At 58.7% G+C, this 8275-nt stretch overlaps 1 protein-coding gene across 1 annotated transcript in view; it reads right to left on the bottom strand.

Moving 5' to 3' along the window:
• Sp6 (Sp6 transcription factor) overlaps window positions 1-3817 on the bottom strand; it is a 7327-nt gene extending 3510 nt beyond the window's left edge. Inside the window, exon 1 of the mRNA XM_004633672.1 lies at window positions 3620-3817. The gene's annotated coding sequence lies outside the window, so the exon portion shown is untranslated. The remainder of the gene's footprint in view (window positions 1-3619) is intronic.
• Between the last annotated feature and the right edge of the window lie 4458 nt (window positions 3818-8275).

Here is an 8275-nt window from a genome sequence, read left to right as displayed (position 1 = left end):
GGCGGGAGGCGAGGGCGGGCGGGCGCTGGCTATCGGGCGGGCGGGCGGGCGGGCGAGAGAGCGACGCCAGCTCCCCGTGACTCACCGCGCGCTCTGCCGCATCCTCGCCCCGCGCTCCTTTTTCCCCGGCCCGCGGCCCCGCCCACCTCACCTGCTGCCTCCTTTAACCCTTGCTGGCGAGGCGGGACGGGAGGCCCTGCCCAGCGGGCGAGGAAGGAGGGGGCGAGGGGAGGGGGATCGAGGCTCCTCCCTGTCCTTGTCCCCCTCCACTCCCTGAACGACGGGTCCCTATCGGGTGGGAAGCTGCCTTTCAGCAAGCACGGCTCTGCTGCGGGACGCGGTGCAGAGCTTGGGGAAACGTGGAGGGGTTCCTGGGGTGCTGGTGGGCCGCCCTTATTAGAGCGCCCATTGTTTCGCCCGACCCGGCGAGTTAAGAGGGAGTCAGGATTGAGCACCAAGAATGTGTCCAGTCCCCTGCTGGTCCAGGACACGGGGAGTTTGTCCCCACCACTTCTCTTCAAAGCACCCACCCCGTCCTTCTCCAGCATCTAGACCCTCCACTTTGGCCTCTCATCTTTCTAGGTGCCCCCCATTCCTTCCCCACCTGCGGGTCTCTGCCTGTCCCCACCCCGGTCTCCCAGACCCCTCTGAGTTCGTCCTCCACGCCCCCCCCCCTTTAGACAATTCCAGGGCCTCCCAAGGCCGCCCTTCCAAAGCTCCTCCCCCTGTCCCCGAGGGGCTCATCTTTTGGGACTGACGACTGGCAAGCAGTCTGCGTGGCCCTGAGCAGGGACGTGCCTGAAGAGAACTGGGGAGCCGCTGCGGCCAGTTCTTCCCGGTTCTTTGGGAACCTCATTCTAGGGAGAGGTCCTGGATTTCTTTCGGAAAAACAGAGACAGGAACACAATTTAACATTCAGGTGAAATTCCAGGGCGTTCCTGACGCTTACCTAAAAAGTTCTCCAAAGATTCCGACCAGCTGAGGTCCTCCACCCCCAAATGCTGGGGGGGGGGGGGCAGACCTCTGTTAGATCCCCGCTTGTTAGCCTAGCGTGGAGTTGGCCCTTCCTGGCTATTGGCAGCACTGGCCTCCAGAGGTGACTCTTTCTATGCAGATGCTCTCTGAGCAGTTTCTGTATTTCTTTCTTTGCAGGAGTTAGCTTTCCCTATGAGCTTAACCACTGGCTTTTTATATTTTCAAGGTTCTCCCCCACTTTTTTTGCCTTATAGTTAATTTCCTAGAGTCGTGCTGGAATTAGGCTGATTTCATGTCGCTCCTGCAGCCCCTTTCACCTACACTGGTCCACCTGTCCTGCAGTCCCACTTTCAGACACACTAAAGATGTAGAAAGAGCTTAACTTTTTTCTTTGAATATAATTTAACTGAAAGTGTACAAACCATTGGAAAGCCAATCTCTGCGTGTGTGGTTGCGCCCCCTCCCCACAAGCCTGCATACTTTTTTTTTAGCCAGAGTCAGTGTCCAAACAGTTTGCGCGTCTCTCTCTTCTCTAAAGCTCGATTCCTTTATCTTGACAACTCAGAGCGCAAGTTGGGAGGATTTGCTGTGGCTTCCAGGAATTACATTGTGTAGGGGCAATGGAGAGACAGACGACCTCGTAGTAATTGTTAAATACATCGGTTCCCAGGGTGGTATAGCGTGCTCACAAAGATCTTTGAATTAGAATTCCCAGACCTAAAATCCTAGCCCCTCTCCTGCGCGCTTGCTTAAAGTGTCCCTGGAAAACAGGGTGCCCTGAAGCCCCCCTGTGCTCTGCTGCCCTGCTGGGTGAGGGGCTGGGCATTAGCGAACCAGCAGATGGGCGCCCCCAGTACCAGGGCTTGGGATCCCCCCATCGGGATCTCTCTCTTCCTCACGCTTGGGGCACCTCAGTGCAGTCCTGAGAGCTGCTTGGGTCCTTGTGCCCGTTGTTAAGTTGGCCTCTTCTTTGTCATGGTTTTCTCTCTGCCCACTCTGTGTGCAAAGCCTCACACTCCCGTCTCCAGCTGCTGCCTCTGGGTTGGATTTGGGTGCTTCCCAGGTCTAGAGTGGAGCCCCCAACCTGCCAGGGCCACTCCAGGTCCCGGTTTAGGGCTGAGCAGAACCCCTGTCCTATCTCTCCCTCCCAGCTGCCCGCTGTCGCCCGCCCAGTCTGCATGTTACTCCTGGAAGCTGAAGCTGGCGCAGGGTTCTGACTCCCGGTGGACGACCGAGTTCCATTCCCCTTTATAGGCACCAGGGTGCCTTAATCTTCCCGGTGCCACCCATCCTTTCTTGGAAAGCAACAGGCAGATACCTCACCCCACTTGTAGCCTAGCCCCCCTGTAAGCACACTGCGCCCCGAATCAGGCAGCCTGGAAGTGGTCCCTGGAAGCGCTCGGCACGTGGAAGTCCTGCCTTTCTCCTGGCTCCCACGGACTTCACCTCTCGGCTTCTGGCCCTTTCCGTTCCCTCTTGCTGGGACGTTTCCTACAGAGCGGTAGCTGTGGTCAGATAGGGACGGGATGCCAAGTTCCTCGCCGCCCAGATTCTTACCTGAATGCTACTCATCACACAAATTTAGCTCTGCCCTGGGACTTGGGGACTTGGGCTGTTTCTGCCCCTCCCTCCCTCCCTCCCTCCCTCGTGCGAAGATATACATCCCGCCACCCCACAAGTGTCCACCTCCCATCCTCACCCAGCCCTCCTCCTCTCAAGCCTCATGGATGGGATTTGCACCAGGAACAGCCTTCTTCCTTCGCTGGTTCACCATACGCAGCATTGTTAACTGAGCACCTACTATGTGCACACCAGGCACTTTCCACAGTCCTAGCTTATTCTCATGAGCAGGCAACAAAGTAATTATTATTATTATTCCCATTGTCTAGAGAAGGAAGCCAGGGATCAAAGACACTAAATGACCTGCGGAGATGACAGAACTGTTAAGAGACAGAGGAGGAAACTGAGCCCAGATCTAAGATGCACAGCCCACGTTCTGCCCCTGTGGCCTGCACTCCCCAGACTGGAAGCTGGTGACTCGGACACCCACACTGTCCTCCTCCTTCCCACCCTCCTACATTCCTGGAAACCTCATAGCGCTGAACCAAGAACTGGGGTCAAGCAGTTTTCTATTTTTTTAAAAATCCTTATTCATTCAACAAACACTTCCTGAGGCTCTAACTGGGGCCAAGCACTGTGCTGGCTACCAATTCTTTAGTCATCCAAAGCTCACAAGCATCCAGCCCATCCCTCCTCGGTGTAGGCACGAGCCCCCTGAGCACAGTGCATGCCTGTGTGTGTGCACACGCATGCACGCATGCCTTGACACATGTATGTGCTGTCTGTGTCATCCTCTCTTCTGTCATAAAGGGAGCCCCCCATGTGTTCTGTCCTTTGTTCGTCTGTTTGTTTTATTCAGGGTCTCGCTGCGAAACCCAGGCTGGCCTTGAACTCATGTTGATCCTCCTGCCTCGGCCTCCTAGGTGCTGGGATCCCGAACTGTGATACGCAGGCGCCCTGTAAACCATCCTCTGAGAACGAGGCCCCGAGGCCCCCTGGGGGACCCCTGTGCCTCTCTGTGCAGACCCTGAGAATCCTCCCTCGCCTCTGCTCTCTGGAGTGGAGAGCTGGTCCCCTCTCTTACCAGTCCATGGAGCCCCGGGCTGGCAGCGGCTGAGGGCCGAGTGGGGGCAACTAGAGAACCAGCCTTTATAAACGGGGCGACAGGGAGGCCGAGGGGGAGGTGGGAGACACAGGAGGGCTGCTGCCAAGTCCTCGCGGCCTCGGAAGCTTTTAGGATAATCCCGGAAACAGTGGCCCGGCTCTCCCGGGGAGTGGCAGGGGTGCAGGCAGCCTCCCGGGGCTGCCAGGAGAGGGGGTTTCCGCCGGGAGCAGCTGTGGCGGGGGCGGGGCGGGGGACGGCTCCCCAGACTCTGTCCGCGCCTGGAGGGTTTCCTCCGAGGCTCGGTGGGAGAAAAAAGGAGTTCGAAACACACCCAGCCTGCAGCCCGCGTCCGGCTGAGCCCCGCAGCGGACTCCGGCCGCCCTCTGCCCCCAGCAAGGGGCTCCCCCAGAAACCCACACTGCCCACCCTCGGGGCCTGGGACCCCTGACGGGATGGGGAGGCCTCGGGGCGCCTGGCCAGGGCAAGAGCCGGGTTGGGGTACAGCCCCGCACCCAGTTCTTTATAGGACCCTAATTTGAGGGTGGCAGATTGGCCGGCGGGGGCAGGTCCTGCGGCGGAGGGGACCAAGAGCCCGAAGGAGGAGCTGGACCCGGGAGACCGTTCCCAGCGCGGCGAAGCTGGGAATTCTGGCCGCTGGGAAAGCGGCCCGGGGGTTTTCTCGGCTCCTCCCCATTCTCTCCGTAGCCCAATGCCCTGCTTGGGATCCTTCACCCCAACTCTTCTGCTCCCCACCCCCAGCAGTCTCTAGCCTGGGGATTCCCAGTGTGTTCCTTAGGCTTGCAGTCATTACCCCGCACGCCCCACGGGTTCTTTCCCCCCATTTCAGAGAGGAGACCATCGAGGCCTCTCAGAGCGAAGCTGGGCAGGAGGCCGCCCCGCGCGCAGGGTGGCGCAGGCCAAGCACACAGCAGCAGTCCTAGGCAAAGCCGGGAGGACCGAGCCGGCTCAGCTCGCGGGGACCCAGGCGTCAGGACCCGCGCTGGCTCCAGGGAGGGGCTTCCCTCCCCCCCTTCCAGCCCAGAAACCCTGAGAGGGGGGAACGGGGGGAGACCACACAGGTGGAGTAAATAATGTTAATACAGAGCATTGTCGCCAGGGCATTTCCTCATGGATAAATGTCTCAAATACCAAAGGATGCCTCCAAATTATAGTTAATTACAGAGTCGATTTGCATAAATTATAAGGTGAGCATACAAATTCTTTCAATCGGTTCCATATGCTTAGGTAGCAGGTCCAGTGCAGAAGATGGAAGAATCTTGGGGTGCAGGGTGGAGTTGGGGGGAGAGGCAAAAGACCCAGCCCTGGACTCAGACCTGCACCCTCCTTCGAATGGCTAGAGGAGACGCAGATCTGTGCGGAGCAGGGCAGTGAACGGCGAGGCCACGGGGCCCCCGCTTGGCGGGCTGGGGGACCCCTTCCCTCCTCTCTTTTCACCTCCACGACGGAAGAGAGCGGCCGGAGCTGCAGATGGGGGATGGATCCTGGATGGTGGCTCTGGCCTTGGAGGAGGGGGCATCCCTGGGGAACGTGCAGGGGACACAACAGAGCCAGGACAGGGCCCAGCCTCGCTGGTTGGGCACAGCTCCCCCGACGCACGTTCACACACTCACACACGTTCACACACACACACACACACACGCCGGCTCGCTCGAGCCAACCCTTGGATCTCGGGTTTGATGTTGCCGCTGCCTGCACCCCTCAGCGTCCAGGTGTCTCCGGGGAGGCTCAGACTCCCAGACTCCGGCTCCTGCGCCGCGCGGATCCCCGGCCCCGCCCCGCCCCCACGGAGCTGCTAAGACTCCGCTTCCTTCCCCGGCTCTCTAATTTGTCCCTTTCCTCGCTCCCTGGCCTCCTCCCTAGCCCCAGCCGCGTCTCCCGCTCCCGGGCTTCCTTCCCCGCCTCTCGGCGTCAGCTCCCTTTTCCTCCTCCGACCCTCCCTGCACTGCCCCCCGCCCCCCGCGGCTTCCCCTCCGGCAGAAGCGACCAGATCGGGTGGGGGGAGGGCGGGGTAGCGGGGTCCCAGGATGGGCAGTTACCATGGTCTCATCATCTGAAGTCGGAGAGATGGGGATGGAGACAGAGTTAACAGAGTGCCCAGTGCTCAGTACTTCGTTATGTTTGATGATTGAATAAATGAGGTAGAAAATGGACGCTGGTCTGTGGAAATCCTAGGCCACCTGCTCACAGGTGTCACTTCCCACCTGGTGTCCACCACACCCGTGCGCACCACCTACACTGTGCTGCAGACCCACACGCATTAACCAGCTAAAGTGCCCTTCTGCCACTCCAGTGGCTCTCCTGGAGCCAGGTGTGGCGCCCGGGACCCTGCTGCCTGGCCTCCGACTCCTCAGCAGGGTTCGCCTCTGCTCACCCAGCTGGCCAGACAGACGACAGACAGACGTGCTGTTCCTCAGCACATCCGGCCTTTGCTTCTGCTCTGGTGACTTCCGCCGCCGCTGCCCCATCCGCATGTCCACCTCCCTGCTGCCGGCTCAGGGCTGCCTTCAAGGAATCAGCACTTAATCTCCTGCACAGCCCGCTCCTCCTAGAATCTCCCCAGCACCTGCTGCTCAGGCCTTCCCTGGGTTCTCCTCTTATCTCCGCTGCTAGATGAAATTCCTTCGGGCAAGGTCCATCTCCTTCATGCCACGTGGTCCCCCTCACAGCCCCAGAGCCTCGCCTTGGGAAGGGGTGGTTAAGCTCAGCATGAGAAAGGGATGAACTGGAGAGTTACTTGGGAGGCTGAGGCAGGAAGGCTGCAAGTCTGAGCCTGGCCAGGGTGACCTACAGAGGTGCTGCTCAAAATAAAAATTGAAAAAGGGCAAGGATGTAGCTCAGTGGTAGGGCACCCTTCAGTTCCATCCATAGTACTGGGAGAAAAGCATCTCCCTGGCATCCGGGCTTTTAGAAGCTGAGTCAGGTCTGGGGACCAAGGATAGAACGGGCCGTGGCACAGGAAGGGCCCAAGGGCAGCGGGCCAGCCTCCTAGGGTCTCTCCCAGCTGTCCACCCATGTGTCCACAGAGTATCTGAGACCCAGGCTCAGGTTCAAGGCCAAGGAAAGAAGCTTCCTAGACTGGGCATGGTGGCGCGCCTGTAATCCCAGTTCTTGGGAGGCTGTAAACAGGATCACTACGAGTCTGATCTAGTAGTGAAACCCTGAACACCTGTAGACCCTTCCCTAAAATGCAAAGAAGAAGACGAAGACAAAGACAAAGCAGAAGCAGCAGCAGCAGCAGCAGCAGCTTCCAGCCAGGCCAGGCCGCTTGGAGGTTTGGGACAAAAGGGTCAAGGATAGTGAGTGGCAGCTGGGAGACAGGGCTGGCAGATGGCAGCTGTGGTGGACAGCAGAAGCAGCAAGAGTCGCGTTCTTTCCTCCCTCTGTGGAAAGTTAAAATTCTTCTTGCAAGGTGAAAGAACCCTGATCATGTCATGTTTCTGCTCCAAAACTTTCAGCAGCTCACTGCAGGAAGAAATCCGTGCTCTTTGAACTGGAATTTAAACTCTATCCCCATCTGGCCTTGGGCTACCTTTTTAAGCCATTTCCTTTCTATTCCATGGGAGCCTTCTGCTTTACCCTCAGTATTTACAAACTTTCCCACATCATATCTTTCCCTGTGTGAAATCCTCTTCCCCATTTTTCTGCCCCTATAAACTCTTATTGATCCTTTGAAACCCTACTCATTTGTCCCCCTCCTCTGTGAAATCTCTTCTTCTCCACTTTACCCTTTGTGTGTGTGTGTGCACGCGCGCGCTCTGCGAGTCCTGAAAATACAGATGGGGTTGTTGCTACTGCTCTGTGGTTCGTGTGATTAGTTGGGTGACCCGTTTGGGGGGCTGGAGGCTGATGGGTTCTCTGTTAATCTATTTCCCAGAGCCACCCAGGGTTTACAAAATGGGCTTCCAGTGTCTACACCAAGCCTGCCCTACCCCTTCCTCCTTCCGCTGAACACTGTGCCCAAAGGCCTGCCAGGACTCCAGGTCAGGGTGAAGTTGCACAGAGACCCTGCATCCGGGGTCCTGGGCAGCTGGGTGGCCCACCTGAGCTCAGGGGTCAGATAAGAGTGCTAGGCATCAAGACCTGGCGGGCAGAAGGGGCCAGGCAGGGAGGGCAGGCAGTGCCCTGGGAGGGGGCCGGCCTCATTGTTGTGGTCTGTCTGGGAGATGCCTCCCCTTTTTAATTTGCTTCCTGATTGAGGCCTAGGCTCTGCCCGCCCGGCTCCTCCGTCATTATCTGCTGCCTGTGGCTCAGGTGCCGGCGAGCCTGCGTGGCCCCTGGGTTATTACCTGAAGCTCGGGGGTGGTAGAGGCCGCCCCTCGGGCTGGGGTGGGGGCCTGTCTGGAGTCTGCTGTGTCCTGCCACCCACGGGCAGCCATCTGGCGGGTGGACAGCGCAGGGGGCTGGGGGCTGGGGGTGGGGTAAGGCTGGTCTTGGGGGACTTCGGAGTCTAGAACCTTCATCTGTCAGTGTGTCCCCAAAGGAGTCAAGGACCTAAGACAGATAAGACTTGGGTGACAGGGCTCCAGAGTCCCAGAGGCTCCTCCAATGCACTTCAAGGGACTCAAATCACACCTCGGGAAGAACTTCCCAGCCAAGATGAGGATGAGGAGGGAG

Source organism: Octodon degus, unplaced genomic scaffold (assembly GCF_000260255.1).
Source record: "Octodon degus isolate 3935 unplaced genomic scaffold, OctDeg1.0 scaffold00056, whole genome shotgun sequence".
Classification (NCBI taxonomy): Eukaryota; Metazoa; Chordata; class Mammalia; order Rodentia; family Octodontidae; genus Octodon; species Octodon degus.
This window is presented reverse-complemented; position numbering and strand designations above follow the sequence as displayed.